At 42.9% G+C, this 21,894-nt stretch overlaps 1 long non-coding RNA gene across 1 annotated transcript in view; it reads left to right on the forward strand.

Annotated features, from left to right (window-relative positions):
- LOC113267373 (uncharacterized) overlaps positions 1-21,894 on the forward strand; it is a 39,962-nt gene continuing 18,068 nt past the window's right edge. The window contains exons 1-4 of the long non-coding RNA XR_003320744.4: positions 1-1,619; positions 4,388-4,529; positions 10,075-10,242; positions 10,485-10,637. This is a non-coding gene — a long non-coding RNA (uncharacterized LOC113267373). The remainder of the gene's footprint in view (positions 1,620-4,387; positions 4,530-10,074; positions 10,243-10,484; positions 10,638-21,894) is intronic.

Here is a 21,894-nt window from a genome sequence, read left to right on the forward strand (position 1 = left end):
TGGCGGGGGTAGGGTGTGCAGAGAGAAAGAGGGAGAGAGAGAATCCTAAGCCAGCTCCACACCCAGTGCAGAGTTCCACTCAGGGTTTGATCTCACAACGCTGAGATCATGACCCGAGTGGAAATCAAGAGTCGGACTATTAACCGACTGAGCCACCCAGGCACCCCTAAATTGGAATCATAAAGTGAATTTATCAGTGTAAAACTGTGCTGTCTAATGCAGTAGTCACCAGCACATGTGGCAACTTAAATTTAATTGTTAACTAATCAAAATTAGATAAAATTTAGAATTCAGTTCCTCATTGAGTAGCCATATTCAGTAGCCATATTACAAGTGTGCAAACACTGCATGTGATTGGAGGCTACCATATTGAGCAGTGCCAAATAGAATATTTTTATCATTGCATGGAGTTCAATTGGGCAGCACTCCCTAGACATGCCTTTAGGGTACTGGCCAACCATTAGATTGGCTGCTCTGGGCCCTGATCCTGGTCCAGTCAGGTGACAGTCGTGTGGCACCAGCATGGTAATTTATGCAAACATCAGCCCACATAAGAGAGCTATTGTGAGAACTTAGAAAGTGATTGAGGGAGGGAGAAACACTCTGAGACTAACTCCTGATCACCCTTCAAGGCCCCCTGCCAACAACACCTCCTGTATGACACCTGCCCTTACTCCATTAAGAGACTTTCATACTTTCTCCTCGACATCCATAGTAGCCTCTTCAGAGTTCTGCCTGTGTTGTGGTGTGATTGGTACATTTCTATATCTGTCTCCAACTTTGTATTATGAGCTTCCTGAAGCCAGGACGATGTGTTTTCTTTATCTTCATGGTCTGTAATGTCTGGCGCCATGCCTGGTGTATGATGGGACTGGGTACGCTGATGAATAAGAGGGAAATTTCTCTGAGAGGCAGTGTGATTTGAAGCTAAGTAGTGGAGGATCGGAATTCTACTCTCCACTTTCTGTGTGTTCTCTTTGGCAAGTCAACTACTTTTGCTGGGCTTCAGTTTCCCCTTTCTTATCAAATTCAATGAAAAGTTTGACTTAGATAAAGTGCCTCATTGCCCATTTATATATAATTAAGTGTTATATGAGAAAAAGAGCACCGTGGCCAAGGAAGCTTGGGAATACTCGGCCAAAGATGATAAGTGGGTATTCTTATTACTGTAGGAGTCCCCCAACCTTTAAATGCTAACATCCCATTATGGCACTGCAAGAAAGAGGTCGAATGTACAAAGTTTCTCAGACTTTATTTAATGGACCACGGAACTCTGTGTGTGTGTGTGTGTGTGTGTGTGTGTGTATGTGTCTAGAGAAAGAGCCATCTTAAAGGACAGCGTTGTATGGATCCTACCCTGGGAAATGGTTGATTAGCTGGTCTCTAAGGAATCATCCAGTTCCATGTTTTTATGACTTTTATGAAGATGCTGCCCAGTTTTACTGCCCCTGGTGCCCAACTTGGATAATGGTGTGACTGTGAACTCATGGAACCCTACACTTAACCTTTCATTCCCTCAGTTCCAGCTTCCTCATCTCCCGTTGTACCCCCTGACCTACCCAGGAGAAGAAACTGGAACAACTGTACTTGAAATGCCTGTCAGGAAGGAAGGGACTGAGGTGCGTGCATTGAACTTTGGACCTTTCATAGTGAGGTAACGTCAGGGCTAATCTAGGAGAGCAGCTGCTTTGAAAATTGAAGCATAAGACAGAGAGAATGATTTTATTTTAATTTAAAATTGATTTTCTCAGTTCTACTACCTTTTTTTCATGATATCACGGGTGTCACTGTTTAATATATCTAATTTGAGCCATAACTTAATATACCAGGCTTTCATGCCCATGAGTTCTTAAAGCAGCAACAGATTATTAATGTTATGTTAATAAGAAAGCAATAATGAAATATTATACAGAGTTCCTACTCCATATATTATTAATGAAGACCTTTGTGTTTTGGTGGGCCTGATACTTCACGATGTGGTCGCCGAATAGATTAGAAAATGTTTTTGCCTTCTCAGCAAAAAGGCCCCAAATCAGGTTACGTGACTAGAAAGTATTAGCGACAGGTAGCAAAAGTGGCCATGAGGCATTGTGGGACAGGAAGCAATGAACTTATTTCAATCTGAGGTGCCAGGAATAGGAACATTCCTGTTACTCAAGAGTGAATTGAACAGTTCTATCAGCTGCCTTAGAAATAAAAAATAGAGAAAACAGGCCTACTACAAAGCTTAGTCCTGTGGCATGCTAAATTGTCACACGCACTGAAACTTACTAACATTGATAGTAAAAACCAGTGTTCACTATATGTCTGCCATTGGCTGACACTGTTCTAAGCACTTGGCATGCACTGTCACATTTAATTCTTGTGGTGACTTTAAGATGGAAGTGCTATCTTTATTCTCACCAGGGGGAATAAGCACAGGGACGTGAACGGCCTTTAGTAGTAAGTGGCAGACATAGGATTTGAACCTGGACAAGCCGTCTGAGCCCATCCTTGTAACCTCAACACTGAGAATGGAAACTTGTCCTGTCAGGTCTGAGCTCTGGGGAAGCACCGCAGGCCTCTGGCCCATCCAGAGAAGCTTCATGTGTGTCCAGTAATGGACTCATTTGCCTGGATCTCAAAGATCACCATGGGGGGCGCCTGAGTGGCTCAGATGGTTAAGCTCTGCCTTAGGCTCAGGTCATAATCTCAGGGTCCTAAGATCAAGTCCCACATCAGGCTCCCTGCTCAGGGGAAAGTCTGCTTCTCCCTCTGACCTACCCCCCTTTCATGCTCTGTCTCTCTCTCTCACTCTCTCTCTCAAATAATTAAATAAAATCTTTAAAAAAAAAAAAGGTCCCATGGGTCTCACAATGACCAAGCCCCTCAAGCCAAATGTTATGTTAGAGTGGGAGTAGAAGTCCAAAGAGATCTTCCAATTATACTGTGACTCTGTATTAGAGGTGTCCAGAGTCACGTGCTCTCCTAAAAGGCCATTTTGTTCTTCATGAGACCAACATCACCAGAGGATTGGGGACCTATCAAAAATTACACACATGCACCCCTACCCCCCGTCTCCCCCTACATCCCCACCCACATCCTCCATCCCAGCCATCAGTCCTGCCCTGCCCTTGGCTATTGTGGTTTTGTCTGTATCCCCCAACCATTTCTCACATGAGATTGGCCTCCTCTCCCCTTGGCAGGTGACCTGTACTTTGTTGGACTTTGTTCAAAGAGCACGGGCTCCATGTTCACCTGCTAAGTATGCCAGTCACATACTCAGGTGGGTGAGATGCACCCCAGTCTCACCCCACTCAGATCATTAGGAGGAAGAGATTGTGTAACCCACAGATTCCAAGATCCCAAGAATCCTGTCGCCATCTTGGCTTCTCCCATCTCCCTCCCTGGGTTTTGCCAGACACAAGGAAATTCTGAAAAGCAAAGTGCCATTTTCTTCAATCATTTGATTTTGAAAATGGGAGAGATGATACAAAGTTGACTTAGCCAATGCCCTTTCCGTGCAGATACGAAGCCCATTGTAGCTGTGATTTAAATACTAATTATATGCCAGTTTTCGTTTTAAGGTTTTTTTTGTTTGTTCCTTTATAGAAGCAGTCAGGGGAGTGACTAAAAGCTTATTCATTGGCAGGATTTTTCTTTTGGAAATGAACATGCTGGCACAATTTTAATTGGGTTTTAGTTGTTGTTGTTTTAATTCTCACAGTGATGGCTTGGCTATGTCTTTTGGGACTGCAGAGGGAAACTGGCATCTGGTGTTTGAGGATTCTGGGGATTTGCACCATATTTATGTGTAATAACTATACAGTAAATAAACAGAATGAATAATTAAGTGAATAATGAGTTTCTCGGAAAAGAGGATTCTTCGGAAGACTTCGACAGAAATTCTCACGTGTGTTGCGCCCTCCGTCCTATGCAGTGAGTCCATGCTGCTCTCACTGTGTCATTGCCCCCATGGAAACCAGCAAGGACACCTTCCAAGCTGAAATCCAGCATGCCATTCATCAACGTGGTTTGATAGAAACAAGATATTTTCTTCCCGTTGTGAGGAGGTTGGATTTATGTCTCTTAGAATTACCTTTTTTTACTCTAGAGAGAGATATTTGCCTCTTAAAAATAAAATCCACGAGATTAAATTTCATTGAACAGTTTCTCTCTGAGGAACTAAAAACCTGAAATTCCAGGAATTCGCCGTAGCTGGTGAAATTACATTAATGCATGTTAATACCCATATTAACCAATCCAAGGTGCCCTTGCTTCTGGATGTGCCCTGGGCCCAAAGTGAGTCTTCCCAGAGGTAAAACCACTGTGTAATTACTGTTATTTCATGTGTGTGTGTTCGTGCATTCACTCATTCGTAAGTTTTTGCCTTCTCTCATTCATTCAGCAAGTTATTGAGCACCCACTGTATACCCAGCACTACGCCAGGCTCTGGTGATACAAGATGATGAGCAAAACCAGACCAGTGCCAGTCTTTCTGGACCCCTCATTCTTACCAGGGAGACAGCAACCACATCACACAATGAAAGGTAAGTTGCCACTGTGACAGGTGCTATGAAGGAGGCCATGTTAGTGTGCTCGGGCTGCCATAACAAAATACCACAGACTGGTGGCCTCAACAACAGAAACTCATTTTCTCACAGTTCTAGAAGTTGCAAGATCACAGAAGTCCAAGATCACAGAATCAGCAAATTTGGTCTCATCCGAGGCCACTCTCCTTGACTTGTAAATGGCCACCTTTTCTCCATGTCTTCACCTTGTCTTTCCTCTGTGTGTGTGCTTGTGTGTGTCTTTGTCCTCATGACCTCATTTTAACTGAATTACCTTTTCAAAGGTCCTATCTCCAATACGGTCACGTTCTGAGATATTGCGGGTAAGGGCTTCAACATATGAATTTTGGGGGACACCATTCAGCCATAACAGAGAGGTATCTGGTACATATGGAGATATTAACAGGGACAGATCAGATACCCAAGCAGAGACATAGGGTGGGCTTGCTGAGGATTAGGTGGGGATCTCAGGGATGACTAGGAGCTAACTATACAAGAAGAGGAGCAGAGCATTCCAGGAAGAGGAAGGATCACCAAAGCCCATCAAAGAGAGAGTATGGCCAGTAGCAGAGACCAAAGGGAAGCAGACTATGGTGGCTAAAGAGCTGTGAGGTAGGGCATGGCCCCTAGGATGATGCTGACATTATAGAGGGGGGCCAGGCCATGCAGAGACTTTTGTCTTTTTCTCAAGATCAGTGGAAGACCACTGAAGGTTTTTAAGTGAGGACAGAAGTGGCATGCCTAGATTTGCCCTTTGGAAATATCAGTCTGGCTACCGTGTGGAGAACAGACGTGTGGGGTTCTGGAGTGCCTTCAGACGGGCACTGGATACAGAGGAACACTGTAGGTATCCAAGCAAGAGACAGAAGTGGCTGGATTCAGGAATTAGGGTAGGAGCAGAAAGAAATTAGTCAGTTTGCAAGAGAAATGAGGGACAATGGATTAAATATGGCTAGGCACTGAGTGACAGGAACTGGTGACGGATTAGATCCATTGGGCACTGGGTGAGGGAGAAGATGACAGATTGTCTCCTGCATTCCTGACTCCCATAACTGGGTAAACAAAGTACAAGTCAGTGGGATCAAGTTGAGTTTTGATCATATTGACGCCATAGTCACCAAAGACCCCTTGGCCACTTCCTGTGCCTCCACACAGATACCTCTCTCCCTTGTACATGCTGTTCTGCTGGCAGCACTCTTTCCCACTTACACTTGACCACCAAAGCCCTTCACATCTCAGCCCAAGAGCCAACTTCTCAGCACTGAGGCCTTCCTGAATTGCTCAAACTAGACTACGTGTCCCTTTCACACACTTTTATAACACCTGTACTTTAATTTCAGAGCAATCGTTATAATTAAAATTGCACAGTTACCGGTTTAAATTCTATTTCTCCCACTAGAATGGAAAGCCTACGAAGGGCAAGGCAATAACTGTCTAATTAGTACAGCAGACTGGTGGTTCCAGTCTGACTAGAACCCGACTCTTTGGGTTCGAATCTTGACTTCCCCACTTCCTAGTGGTGTGAATTTGGGCAAGGTCTTTTATCTTGCTGCACTGCAGTTGGCTTTATATATAAAGTGTGGATTATGACAGCACATTCTTCATAGAATTGTTGGGATGATTAAATGAGTTCATTAGCAAGAAGCATTTGTAACAATGCTTGACATATAATAAGCACTCAGTAAACATTAGCTACAATTATTTTTCATCACTGTATCCCTAAGTATTTGACGGACAGATGATCAGATAAATGGATGGACCAATGAATAGGTAGATTGAGGAATAGGTAAGGTGAGAAGAAGTAAGACACAATCCTTATTAAGCTATGTTGAATGAGCACAATGGTAAAGCAAGGAAACCCAAATAGGTATTGTGAAAAGAGGAGCTGGCCCATTCTTCAAGACTTAGCTAACTTCCAAGATGTTGGGTCCCATGAAGGTAAACTTCTCCTGGACGCTCACTTTCAGGCAGGGCCTTAAGGAATCTCCATCAAACTTTCTTCAACAGTAAACCATATTATTTGTTTCTGACCTCCAATAGAGAGAGAAATAAATCACCACAACCCAACTGTCCCCTTCTTAATTAAACTGCACATTTCCCAACTTCCCTGTGAATTTTTTTAAAGATAAAATAAAAAACTAAGTTTAGTCTGACTTAAACAATAAACTGAATCATTAATTCATTCTTGTGTCCCTCCTCCAAACATTTATGGAATTCCTCTTCTATGTCAGACACTGGGGTGGGTATGAGGTAGTTACCAAGCCAGATAAGATACCGTCCCCGTCCCTGAGAAGCCCGAGTCCTAATAAACATCATAAAGATGTTTTACATAGATATTCATGATAGATAGACCTGATCAAAATAAAGCAGATCCAGAAGCAGAAGCTGTTTTCTGGACAGAGGGCAGCAGACTATTACAGATCCTCCTCACTGTAACTCTTGCTTACCCCGCTCTGATGGGTCTTCAGTGCTGAAGCCACCACATAGGAAAGCCGAGGCTGCTTGGTCCCAGCCGGAAGGTATTTTCATTGCTGTGACTCTACTTATAAAAGCAACTCGTGTCTCGTATCTTCTTTTTTGCCCAAAGGATTCTCTTTCTGTAATTTATTACAAAATTCAAGGCCATTTCATTAGGGGGAAATGCGCCATATCATTATTATAACAACTCCCCCTATTTTTGTTCAATTTTGAAACTGACAATCTAAAGACTATTTTTAGCTCAGTCATGTAAGATTATTTGTTTCCTTCTGAGAAGTTTTTCCTTCGGACTAGTTAACATGAATTTTATGCTCACTTATTATGTCACATGCTCCAATTCAATTTATTTTAAAGCAGATTCTTTGTGGAAAACTGTAAAGCTAATTTGAATTGATTCTTTAGAGATTCCATTTTAAATGACGTGCTATAAAATTGGCAGACAAAGTGAAAAAATGGAATTGAATTTTCTTCTTCAGCTACTCATTGGATTCAGAAATCTTGCTTTTCGGCACTGCCAAGGGTTTTGATATAATGTTTTATGCAATTTTCATAACATTTATCTTAAACTCCACCGCCTTTAGTTCGGTTGTTCAACTCAAAATGGTTTCCTGATATTTCCATGGAAAAAAAGCAGAGTTCTTGCTACAGGAAGAATTGGGTGCTTTCATACGAATCTCCTGCCGTCCACAGGGGTGCCCGTCTGTGAAACATCTGGTGTAATGCAGGTGTTTTAATTCCGGAATGAATGTTGAACGTTTGTGGACAAACGTGCTGAGGGAGGTGTGGAATAAAACCGCATCCCCCACTTCCTCCCACTCTGCACAACTTATATTCCTCCCTCTCATATTTGATGGATCTACAGCTTGAGGAAAGCGTGGGAATAATAGGCAAGACGCCCGACGGCTTACTTTCCCGTCCTTCATGGCCCCCGAGAGGCGCCCATTGTTCGTCAGGGCTGCGGGCTCCAAGCTAATCAGAAACAGCCGTCACCGAGTGGTGACAAGGACCCCGGGTTTGGTACATCTGATTCCACTCGATGATTTATATCAGATTATTACCAATCGAATGGAAAATACATGGAAAACACATGTCTGCAATTTCCCCTTGAGACACACTTGTTTTCTTTGATGTGTTTTTTAGAGGGAGTTTTATTTCACACTCATCTTTCCCTGGAATGCCCTAAATTGCAACTATCATTGCTATTGACCCAGCTCATCGGCTCACAGGCTGAGGGTCCCCCGTGTGCACAGCCACCACCGAGTGTGACATCAAGTACTCGGAGTCACTTTCCTAAACCCAGGTTGGTCCAGAAAGGAGCCAATCCTTGCCACCCTTGTTTTTGTTCTGATTACAAAGAAGGTAACTGTGTGAAGGGAGTGCACTCGTCAGTCAGGGTTCATAGGAAAAAGCAGACCTCGGGCCCCCTTCTCCATTAGACACACAATGCCTAGGGCTCACAATATGTGTAGGGGCCCACAAAAGCTTTCATTGTAATTAAAATGAATGTAATCATCAATATATAATAATGAACCAAGCCTAGATATTTGTTTTTCTACCAAAAGAGCCTTAAAATATCAATTTTAATATATATATTTTTTTAATGGAGGAAGGGATACAAGGCCAAGTATCTTGGGCCCGCCAGTCATCATGCAGCCCTGAGCAGAATAGCTATGAGAGACATGGGACAAGGATTGATTATAGGGTCAGACCTTCTGTGACTATAGGAGCTGGTAGAGAGGTCTAAGCAAGCCCTTGTGGGCCTCTGCGTGTGAAGGTGTAGGTCAACAAGGACAGCAATTGGAAAAAGAGCTGGTTGTGAAGACAGGGGGTCTCAACTAGGATGATTCCCCACCTCCCATTCAGAAGACTGGCAATATCTGGAGACCATTTGGCTTGTCACGACTAGGGTAAAGGTTGCTACTGGTATCCAGGGGCCCTTCTAAACATCCTACAATGTATGGGACAGCTCCACACAACGAAGAATCATTTTGAATTCTCAAAAGAGCAATAGTGCTGAGGTTAAGCAACCCCGAGGTTAAAGTAGAGGAAGGCCGGGAACTGCAGGGCTGGTCAGAGCCCATGTCTATCTCCCACAGCCACCAAGTTCAAGGGGGAAGTGACTTGCAGAAGGAGCAGATCCTTCGCCATGGAGCTACGCTTGCACCTGACTGAGGACTTGGAGAAGCTGAAGCAGGAGACTGGGGGGGCTGCAGGCCTGGCGAGCCAGCAGATGAGCAGCCATGTACGCGAGCTGCAGCAATGCATGTGCCCTGCGCCCACTGTCAGAGTGGGAGGGCTGCTGCTTCTCTGCAGATGCATTCCTGGAACCCCGGGCTAACCCGCCCCCAACCTTGCATGCCCTGAAATCAGATGTGGTGGAAAACCGTCTCAATGCAGACACCTGGTGTGCCTTAGACCCAGGGTCGCACATCAGCATCTGTTATTTCAGAAATAGAGTTATGGCTGGACACGCAGCTGCCCAGACAGACTACATGTCCCAGACTCCCCGGAAGTGAGATGTGGCCGTGTCACATGACTCTGAGGGCAAGCCATTGTGCCAGCTCCAAAGAGGGGCCTCCAGACACTGGCTGTGCCCTCCTCCATGTGTTTTTGCCCCCTTCCCACTATCTGGGACCCAGGCATGAAGGCGATCCAGCTTCAACCATCCAAGGACAAAAGCTGAACACAAGATGGAAAGATTCTGTGGCCCAGAAAATCCTTACCTTAAGCACCTTTTGTTCTTAAGGAGTTCTGAGTGAGCATGTTAGTTTCTTATGTTGTAGATGATTAAAGCCAACTCAAATTCACTGAAGAAAGGGAATGTATTTGCTCACATCATTGGGAAGTCTGGGGTAAGAATTTCAGGCATAGCTAGATCTAGGGCTTCAAAAGATGTCATAAGGCTCTCCATCTCTCAGCACTGGCTTTCTGCTGAAGTCCAGAGAAGATGGCATTGAGAAACCCCAAGCTTCTAATTTCCTAAGAGCTCATGACTCAGGAGAATATAGGAAATCCTCTCTCTCAATGTGTATTTTTAATTATACAGAGCAAATGCTGAATGGTCCTGCTGGGGTCACAGGCTCACCCCTGAACCAACTGCTATGAACCCCAGAAGAAGGGAGATTGGAATAAATCTGTAAAAATCAGTCACTGCTACAGTCCACTCGGGAACTTAGCCAACATCACCAGGAGTGAAGACAGTGCCGATGAGGGGGTAAGGTCAGGGAATATCCACTGGGGTTCAAGGGAGGGAAAATCATGCTCCACTAGGGTAGGAAAGGCTTCACAGCAAGGTGGGATTGGAGCTGGGTGTTGAAAGACTAAGAGTTTAAAAATGGGTACAGAAGAAAATACTGTACTTTCATTCCTGACCATTTTCAAAGGCTTGAGCAAACTCAGTAGCCCTGTGGGATGAAAAGGATCATGTTGTTTTTCTTCCCGTTGCCGTTGGTTCAGAATGAGAAGTGTTTCCCTTTGAGCACCGAGTCCTTCCAGAGACTGACCAAGGTGGGGGAAGAGTCGGGGTCTCGGGACACAAATCTCCAACACGGGCACTCGCACGTAAAGCAGGAAGAAACTTTTGCTTCTTCGTAACCTGAAGAAAGGTTGGTAAGTGTAACTGGCAGTTCCCTTAATCACTCCAGAAAGGCTTGTTATATAAATAAGTGATTCAAATATGAAGTGACTTACCTGAGGAAACATGCATTTCTTTTTGTTTGTTCGTTTGTTTCTCATGTTCCTAGCATGGTTTCCTTCAGTTTGGAGTGGAATGAGTTTGTAATTTTAATACACATGTATTAATTCCAAAACTCCCTGGTGTTGGGATTTCAGGAATATGTTTTTATTGAGGTTTCATGTAGCTTAGCGATTTCCCAAGCAGTCAGGCCGCCAGGGCCTGTGGTGCGTTTCTGCAGTAAAGGGGTCAGACCTTTGGGATGGAAATGCCTCTGTGGCCAACCACAGGGCTACTGGCTGCATCAAGCCAGGTACCCTAAAAGGTGGTGGTGGTGATGATGAGAATGATGATGGTGATGACCACGATAGCAGCTGGTGATCTTACAGATGATACAGCTAGGATATAAGCCCCATTCTCCCCTGCTCTGAAGAGACTGTTGTATTGTCTTTTTTAAAGAACTGAGGTACCTTTCATTGGTTCAAGAGCTGTAAGAGCATCTGGGGATTTATTGTTTCCAGTTATTTGATGATGGAATGATTTCTTGGGATACAAAGTTCTTTTCGTTGGCAAGTCTGCACCTTCGTGCAGGGCGTGGGAGATGTACTCCTCTGTGCCTTAAGCTGACCCTCTCTGGACAAGTTTGTCCTTAGAGCGCCTTGAAAGCAGGCCAGCAGCCCAGCCTTTGTCATCTGTTTCCTTTGGGGGCCGAGCCATAACACTCCCATAAGGACAAGAGTCCTATAGGGATTCCTGACTTCAGATGGCTAGAGCCACGTAAACCACTCTAACTTAATTGGATTGATTTGACTGGTGGGGTAGATCGTATTATTGTTCTCAATCATTGGCTCTCCATTTTAATTCCCATGCACTGCCATGTAACTTGCAGTGTCTCATATGCTGGGAGCATACTTCTCCATCGCCTTGACATAGAGTTTGGTGCCGTGACTTGCGTTTTCATGAGCAAATGGAGATGTGAGTGGAAGAGACTAGGTGCCAGGTAGGAGCAGAGGCTTTACGAGACTTCGCTCTTCCTCCCTTGCTCATCTGCCTCCCTTCCGTTCCATCTGCCAGGAGAGTGGCTTGTCCCCGTTTGGTACTGATCTTTCAGCCTAGGTTCTCATATGTAAAGTAATATTTGTTGTTATAAGCTACTGAAATTCAGGCTTGTTACAATGACATAATTATGGGAAAGCTGACTGGTACAAATGGCCACTTACTGTCCTAAACACTCCAGTGAAGAATGGTCCAACTCTCTATATATGTGGATACAGACTAAGGTTGTGACAAATCTATCAGGAAAAATTAATCCTAAGCATAAGAAAACTAAGGCACTCTAGTCAGATTAAACCAACAATAACAAGAAGCCAATTTTGCCTGTGAAATTTGTGAAGGCTATAAAAATAAGCGTATTGGAGAGAGTGTGCTAGAAATAAGCATTCTTAGACATTGTTAGTGGGGCGTAAATTAATATAATGATGCTGGAGATTAATTCAGAAATAATCCTAATGCTAATAATAATAGATGCCATTTATAGAGTACCTTGATGTGCCAGGCACGACTATTTGAAGTTTTACTAATCTCACTTGAATAAATAAAATTGGTTTACCTGTACTAGTTCACTTAATCCTCATAACAACCTTGTAAGGGAGATATTATTATTAAACAACATATTTCAACAGCCTTCAAAATTTTGTCTGCTCTTTGATTCACATCTGGGAATTTATCCTAAGGAAACAATTAAAGATGGGGCATACACTTTTAATATAAGAATGTGGATGACAGTATCGTTTATAATTATGAAATTTGGAAGCAATATAAATATTCAGAAAATGGGGATCTTTTCAACAAATTGATCCATTTAAAGGTGATATAAAAATATGTAGGAGGCATGAAATACAGTAGGTAAATGATAGCCACTAGCCATATGAGCACCTGAAATGTGGCTAGTCTGAAATGAGATATATGGTAAGTGAAGAATCAGTATGGGGAAAAAAGAATGTAAAATAATCTCCTTGATAATTTATATCTATTTATTTTTATTTATATAATTTTATATTGATTGCAATGTTGTATTGATATTTTGGACATATTCAAATTAATTTCACTTTCTCCTTTGTACTTGTGAAATTTTTACTTTTATTTTTTAGTAACAACTATATATGTTTAAAGTATACAACATAATGTGGGCTATACAATAAGGTTTTGACGTACATATACATAGGAAAATGATTACTACAATCAAACTCATTCACATACCCACCTCCTTACATCATTCCTTCATTGTGTGATGAGAGTGCCTGGAAATGTACTCTTTTAGCAGATTTCTGGTACACAATGCGGTATTATTAACTATAGTCACTGTGCTGTGCATTAGATCTTTATATCCATTCATCCTACGTAACTGCAGCTTCTCTCCCCAATGTCTCCCCCTTTCCCTCACCTCCCTGCCCCTGGTAACCACCATTATGCTCTCTGCTTCAATGTATCCAACTTTTTTGTGTTCTGCATATAATTGAGATCATGAAGTATTTTTCTTTTGGGGTCCAGCTTATTTCATGCAGCAAAATGTCTTCTAGGTTTATCCGTATTGTTGTGAATGGCAAGATCTCCTTCTTAAAGGCTGGATAATATTCCAGGGGCTCTACATGCCACAATTTCTTTATCCACTCATCTGTTGATGGGCAGTTGGGTTGTTTCCATATTTTGGCCATTGCGAATAATGCTGCCGTGAACATGAGAGTTAAAGATCTTCTTTGAGGTACTGATTTCACTTCCTTTTCATATATACCCAGAAGTGGGATTGCTGAACCATATGGCAATTCTCATTTTAATTTTTTTGAGGAACCTCCATACTGCTTTCCATGATGGGTGCACCAGTTTGCATTCCCACCAGTGTACAAGGCTTCCCTTTTCTGCATGTCCTCACCAGCACTTACCGGTTGTCTTTTGATAATAGCCATCCTAACAGGTGTGAGGTGATATCTCACTGTGGTTTTGATTTGCATTTCTCTGATGATGAGTGATGTTGAGCATCTTTTCATGCACCTGTTGGCCATCTGTATGTCTTCTTGGCCATCTGTATGTCTTCTTTGGGAAAATGTCTATTCAGGTCCTTGGCCCCTTTTTAAATCAGGGTGTTCCTTTGCTATCGGGTCGTCTTTATACTTTTTAAAAATGTGGCTACTAGAAAAACTTATGAATTCATATGTGATTCACATTTATTTTAGGCTTTGCGAGCCACATGGTCTCTGTTACAACCATTCAACTGCTATTATAAGGCAAAAGCAGCCATAGACAACACGTAAATGAATGGACATCACTGTGTTCCAATAAAATTTTATTTGTAAAAATGGCAGCTACCCAGCAGGGGCTGTAATCTGCTGAACTTTGTCTAGATCAGAGTTTCTTAGTCTTGGCCCTATTGACATCTGGGGCTAGAGAATTAGTTGTTAAGGGCTGTCCCATGCATTGTAGTATGTTTAGTGATGTTCTTGGCTTCTACCATGAGACACCAGTAGCACTATCTGCCCCAGTTTTGACTCCCAAAATGTCCCCAGACCTTGCCAAATGTTCCCTCTGGTTGAGAACCATGGGTCTATTGTATATGATTTTATTTCCATGAGAACAAAAATTGTGTGCCTGTGTAGTGTTCTGGAAGGCACACTCCAAGGTGCTGGTATTACATGGTTTTCCCGCATCCCTTTGCTTTTTTGTGTTTTCTAAATTAACATATGTTCGTTATTTAATATATAAAAAGCACAATTGAGTAGTTAAAGGAAGCAAAATGACAAAGATAAAATAAGATGACAGAAAGAAAACCATGTATAGGAAAGAAAGTTTGGGTGAGTGGAGAACGTAACCTCTTCCTCAGAGAACACGTTCTCCATTCAAGTCAGGCCCTCAAGTGCCACCCAACAGGTAATGTCCCATGACCGAGTTGGTGGGTTTGGAAAGATGAGTCTACCACTGGAGTGGGCTGGTGTAAGTATTTACCGAAGAGAAGTAGGCTTGATTTTTATTTTCACGCAACACCCCATTGGGTCTAAGGTATACTGGGACCCCCGCAGCTGGAAGCTATAAGGGAGGGGGGAAGTAAGAGGTTAGACAGAATTTCAGAATGAGACTTGAGAATGCTGACTCCTGAGGCGCCTGGGGGGCTCAGTTGGTTAAGCATCCAACTCTTTTTTTTTTTTTTTTTAAAGATTTTATTTATTTATGTGACAGAGAGACAGCCAGCGAGAGAGGGAACACAGCAGGGGGAGTGGGAGAGGAAGAAGCAGGCTCACAGCGGAAGAGCCTGATGTGGGACTCGATCCCGGATCGCCAGGATCACGCCCTGAGCCGAAGGCAGACGCTTTAACGACTGCGCCACCCAGGCGCCCCAAGCATCCAACTCTTGATCTCAGCTCAGGTCTCGACCTCAGGGTTGTAAGTTCAAGCTTAAAAAAAAAAATTGTAGAACACTGACTCCATGTAACTACTTCTCGCAAAGGCCCAGATAGTAGCAACTCATGGACTTAAGCAGTAGACCAAGCAGGGGGGACTTCCGGCCACAGACCAGAAGGTACTACTGTTGGACAGAACAACGGAAAAGCACAGATCAAGCTGACAAGAGTGGAAGGGGGTCAGTGGGGAAGCTGATATCTTCATCTCACTCTGTGTGGAGTTAGGAAATATTGTCTCAAGTTTGTGCAATGAGAAACAGAATTTCAGTACATTAGTTGAAGTTATGAAAGTAACCAATGGAAGAATAAAAAATAATACTGTGACTACCAAGCTTTGGAATGGAGAAGGGGAAGTGAAGGCAGAGTAAGTAAACTTTCATCTTCCAATATTGACCAATAATGATAATGATAAATGATGAAAGCAACGAGTAAGCATATTATCTATGGTGACAAGGTCAACACCACAAGACACAAAAATAGAAATGGTCAAGCAGTTGCCTTTGGGATGTGGTTGCAGAGGGAGGTGGTTTGAGGGGTAGAGTGTTGCTTCTGTAGTATTCAAATTTTTTTAATCCTATACATGTATTCCAAAAATTGAAAAATATGTATAATTTGAAAATCACCAGGCAAAGTTTAATTATTAATCAGAAGGCTATTCAGCAAGTATAGACTCTGTGTAATTCATGGGACAAATCTCTTACATTGTGGGAAAGCCCAGTGAAATCTCCCTTCCCAGCAATAGAGAACACATCTTTGGTGTTCCCCCAATTTCTGGGCCTGTCACCACCAAAAAGAACTGGCTCCACATGGACACAATTTGATTCGCTGGACTCCATTTTCGTCCTGACAACATGGACCAACATGAGAGTCATCAGACTTCTTCTAGAAGTAATGTGTTTCAATCTTTTGTTGCTCAAAATAGGGAATAACGTAACAACAGTGGTTCTCAACTGTGGCCACACGTGAGCCTCTCTCATGGAGCTTTAAAAACATAACCCTGCCCAGGCCCCACACTAGACCAATGACTTCAACGGTCCAGGCTTTGATATTAACAACAACCAAAGTTCCCCGGGTGTTTCTATCCTGCAGTTAAAGTTGATAATCTCCGGCCCAGTCTCCCATGTTTTGTTCATCGAGTATTGAAGCAGGCTCACCTCAGGGTAGTACACGCTTCCTTCATCATCATGGTCCTTGCAAGCAGTCACATTTCTTCTTCTCAGTGCAGAATCTGAACCTCTTGACAGCTCCTCTTACTGTGAAATTCTCTCCCTCAGTTTCTTTGATCCCCTCTCTTCCTGATGCTCTTCCTCTCAGTCTGTTCATGGGGTACCCCTCCCCTGTCTTCTTGGGACTCCTCTCTCCTTCTTGGTCACATTCTCTCAGGGATTTCAACTACCTTCTTGACCACCACTGTCATCATACTGAGGATGGCATCCAAATCTTCATCTCCACCCCAGATCTCTCTCTGGAGCTCCAGTTGTCTACCGGACATCTCCACTTTGATATCTCACAGGTTCTTCATCCAAAACTTGCCCCCAAACGGCACTCCTCCTCTATTGCGCAAAACCCTCTCTCCCATCTTCCCTGCTGTGTTGAACGGCACCAGTTATCCAATTCCTTCAACCAAACAAACCCAAGCTCCAGGAATCCCCTAGACACTTCCTTTCCCTCCTCCAACCAGCATTCAATTCACTCTGTCTTAGTTAACCCCCTTCTGCTTCATCTCTATGGCCTGGCTATGGTCAGTCTATCATTATCTCTTTCTTGGATATCTGCAAGAAACTTCTATCCAGTCTCCCTGCCTTAATCATGTCCCCTTTTGATGCCTACTTTGGCCAGAGTGATCGTTCCAAAGCACAAATATGACTGTGTCAATCTCCTGCTTAAAACCCTTCCATCACTTCCTCGTGGTCTTCCAAGTCCAAACTTAGAAAGGTCCACAAGGCACGCAGTAACTCACTCCTCCCTGCCTCTCCAGTTTCAGCACCTGCTACCGCTAACAGATGCCCCATGCATCTCACCACACTGAGCACCTCTACCCCACCCGCAGGCCCCCTAATCTGCCATCTGCCTTCCTCTGTGCTTTCCCCTGTGGATCCTGGGCCTGGACCGGCCTTCTTGACTTTAAACTGTCTCCTACTTATGCTTGAAAATTTTGCTCAGACCTCACCATCTCCAAGCCACCTCCTCCTCCTTGGTGCCTGTCCCAGCACCTGGAAAACATTCAACAAGTGTTTACAGAATGAGTGAATACATATGTTCTTAATTTCAGAGAAAGAATGGAATTACTACATGGAGAAAGTGAAAAAGATAATTATAATTTATCTCTACCTCTTAAATGCACTGATTTTTAAAATAAAGTTATCAGTGTATTCTAAAGAGTCCTGGGGGTCCCATGGAGCCCCCTCAAAGGCTCCCAGAGAAGCTCTTCATTTTAAATAAAACTACTTCATTTCATCTATTTTATATGTGGGTCTTCTGAGAAAGGTCTAGTTTGAACAGTGTTTTGTGGCCAAGAAATATTTGAAAACCAATGGTCTAAATTATTCAAATAATTAAAATGAAGTGCAATTTCTGTTTGAATTACTCCCCCCAAAAGTTCTCATCTCTCTGTTTCTTTTTAAAGCAGCATAACACAGGGATGTTTTCTCCTAGTTTAATTTAGTATCCTAGTGACATATTGCCTTTTTTTTTTTTTTGGCTTTAAAAAGAAATTGTTATTTTGAATTGATAGTATAATGCATCTGGTCACAAAAAGGAATTCAGTGAAAAATCAGCCTCCCACAAATACTCATCCTCCATCTTTGAGAGACAAACTATAGCCAACTTCAGCACATCATTCTAGGGACTTCCGTTCAGGGATCACTGCTCTGGTGAACAGGGGGCCCATCCCCTTGCTAGCGACAATGGAAGAACAAGCCTTCTACACGCCACTGATGGTTTAATCATTAAGAACTTGGAGTGGCCTTGGAAGGACACCTGGCCCCGCTATCCAATGACTGTCAGGAAGAAGGGCTTAACATCAACTCTCCCAATATCAAAACCATTTTTTGACAGACAACCTCTAGCATTTGCTTGGCTCATATCCAAATACCCATTTCAGTCAGCTTATTAACTTACCTAGGGGCACATTTTCTTCCTAATATATTTTGGAAGTGTTATCAGGAAATTACACTTCTTAAAATGAGACGGTCTGTGGGTGCTTTACTGAGATTTTTTTTTTCAACTGATTAGAGTATTTGACATTTCAGTAGATAGTGTTGGGACATTTGACTCTCAAATGGGAAAGAAAAGGAAAAAAAAAATTCCTACTTCATGCCCATCACAGAAACGAATTAAAGATCAGCTGCAGATCAGGGCACCTGGCTGGCTCAGCTGGCAGAGCATGGGACCCTGGATCTTGGGGTTGCAAGTTCGAGTCCTATGTTATGTGTAGAGACAACTCAAAAATAAAATCTTTAAAAAGATGTCCTGAAGATCTAGGCATGGGAAAAAATACTCAAAATCTATGAGAAGAAAATAGAGCACCTCTCAAAATTTTGGAGAAGGAAAGTTGTGGTGTTTTTTTTTTTTTAAGATGACACAAAAAAGGCAAACTATGAATAGAGGAACATCTGATTACACCTAATTAAAAACCTTTGTCAAAATAACACCATGAACAAGATTAAAAGACAAGTGGTAGCCTGTGAGGAGTACAGAACAGCTAAGAGACAGGTCTATTATTCTCTACAATGTATAGGATTCCCACCAATGAGGCAGAACAAGACATACAACGAATGGAAAAGCAGGCAAAGGACACAAACTGGGAATGCAGAGATGAGGAAATAAGAATGGATGATGCACGGGGCGCCTGGGTGGCACAGTCAGTTAAGTGTCCAACTCTTGGTTTCGGCTCAGGTTGTGATTTCAGGGTCATGAGATTTAGCCCCCCATCAGGCTCCACACTCAGCAAGGAGTCTGCTTGAGAATTCTCTCTCTCTCTCTGCCCCTCCCCCTGCTCATGCGCACACTCTCTCTCTCTCTCAAATAAACAAATAAATCTTAAAAAAAAAAAAAGTGGAAGATGCACGTATGAAAAGATATCCAACTTCATATATAATGAGGGAAGTGCGGTTGAAACAACAATAAGATCTTTTTTTGCCAATCATATTGGCACACATCTTGAAGTTGGAGAATATGAAATGTTGGCTAGGATGTGGGGAAACTGGCACTCTCATTCACTATTGTCGAGAGTATAGACAGATACAGACGCATCAGAAGGCAATTTGGCAGCATCTTGCAAATTTGAAAATGTGCCTCCCCTGTAACACAGCAATTCCATTTCTAGGTATTGCCCTAGAGAGACTCCCACACATGTGCACAAGGAGCCATGTGTTTCGTTTCCATCTAAATGGCCACCAGTAGGGGAACGGCTGAAAATACTGTGGCATTTGTGTTCCAGGCTGTCTGTATCCGTCTGCCAGGGCTGCCAGAGCAAAGTGCCAGAGACCAGGTGGCTTAAACAACAAAAATTTGTTATCTCACAGATCTGGAGCCTAGAAGTCTGAGATCAGGGTATTGGCAGTGTTGGTTTCCTCTGAGGCCTCTCTCCTTGGCCTACAGACGACCACCTTCTCTCTGTCTTCTCATGGTCTTCCCTCTGTTATGTGTCTGTGTCTAATCTCTTCTGATAAGGACAGCAGTCATATTGGATTCAGGCCCATACTAACGTAATTGTTCAAATAGATAGTCCCCGGCTATAGTCACATTCCGAGGCCCTGGGGGTGAGGATGTCAACATACAAATTTTGGGGGACAAAATTCATCCTGTAACACTGTCCATGCAAGGAACTAGCAAGATGCACATGTGACAATGCAGCTTCATCTCAGAAAACAATGTTGAGTTGAAAGAGTGTGATGTGTAATGATACCTACCATATGATACCACTCTCCACTTACAAATCCACTTACAAAACACACACATGACCCTACACAAATATCTAATACACGTATATCAGCATTTAACATTCTGGAAGGATCATTCAGATGCATTGAAGTTGCCTCTCTGTTGGTTAGTCAAACATGACTTTAGCTGTAGTATTTTATTTCCTTAAAAAGTATTGTCAACAAATATGGTGAAATGTGAATGGTTTCTAGTTCTGAGCAGCAGAATATGAGAGCTTGGATACAATATTCTATGTAATTTTCTGTATCTCTTATATTTTTTTTAAAGATCTATTTATTTATTTATTTGAGAGTTGGGGGAGAGGCAGAGGGAGAGAGAGAATCCCAAGCAGACTCCACACTGAGCATGGAGCCCAACGCGGGGCTCAATCTCATGACCTTGAGATCAGGACCTGAGTTGAAACCAAGAGTCAGACGCTTAACCGACTGTGCCACCCAAGCACCCCTGTATCTCTTGTAATTTTAAGGAAGTTTAAAAAATGAAAAAGGATGACCAACTCATCCATTCCTCAAGATACTTTAAATGTATTTTTGCGTGAAATCAAAAACCATGAAGGAGCTGCACACTAGGACTTCATTTCACCTCTGCCTCTCTAGAAAAACATTGCTCTTTCTTGCTGCATTTTGAGGCCCTGCAACTGCAGGATACTTTAGGGATCAGCCCTGTGAGCTCCCTTTTGAATTTGTTATGGGAAGGTGGTCGACGATCTTGTCTACTGCCTCCCACTATTTATCCCTTATGAGGACTAATTTATTCTGGAGATATTTTTATGAGCTGACTAACATCCTTTTAGATTGAAGAGGGGCATAAATAAATAAATGAATATAATATCAAATGCAGTAAACATTTCTCTGCTGGCAAATAACAGGCTCGTGCCTTCAGAAGGATGAAAGCAGCTTTTCCTGAACTCCTACCATGTGCCAAGCACTCTGCTGGAGGCTTTAAATAATTGTCATTTAAATATTAATTTTTATGACCTTAGGAAGCAGGTTATGAGGAACAGTGAGTTTAAGTTACTTGTCCAAAGTCACAGTGAGTGACTAAACCAGACTAACTTCAAATCATAATAGAATACAGTATTTGGGAAGTCATAGCGTTTCCTCATTATAGAGGGTATGGAAGAGGTGAAGGGGACAAGTTCATGTTAACCTGGTCAGAATCTACATCCAGTGCAACAGTCCTATGAACCAAAGATTTTCATCCCAATTTTGAAATGAGGAGACTAAAACTCGGAGAAGTTTTATATATATAACAAAATGCACAAGATGAGGGCACCTGGGTGGCTCAGTTGGCTAATCATCTGCCTTCAGCTCAGGTCATGATCCCGGGGTCCTGGGACCGAGCCCTGCATTGGGCTCTCTGCTCAGCAGGAAGCCTGCTTCTCCCTCTCACCCTCTCCCCAATCTTGTGCTCTCTCCCTCTCTCTCTCAAATAAATAGAATCTTTTAAAAAAAATGTTGAAGATGACATAACAAATCAATCTATGAGGTAGGTCTATTTCTAGAATAACAGGGAAGGTTCAAGGTGAGGCTCTTCCATGGAAAATGCATATGCTGGCCCTACTTCCTTTGTCCCATTGATGTAGTCAGCTGAGCTTGCTATAACAAAGTGTCGTGGGCTGGGGGCTTGAGCAGCAGCAGTTTATTTTCTCACAGATCTGGAGAGTAGAAGTCTGAAGTAAAAATGTTGGCAGGATGGATTTCTTCTGAGGCCTCTCTCCTTGTCTTGTAGGTGGCTGACCTCTCCCCATGTCTTCACATGCTCTTCCCTCTGTGTGTGTGCCTATGTCCTAATCTCTTTC

This window comes from Ursus arctos, unplaced genomic scaffold, assembly GCF_023065955.2.
Source record: "Ursus arctos isolate Adak ecotype North America unplaced genomic scaffold, UrsArc2.0 scaffold_25, whole genome shotgun sequence".
NCBI lineage: Eukaryota > Metazoa > Chordata > Mammalia > Carnivora > Ursidae > Ursus > Ursus arctos.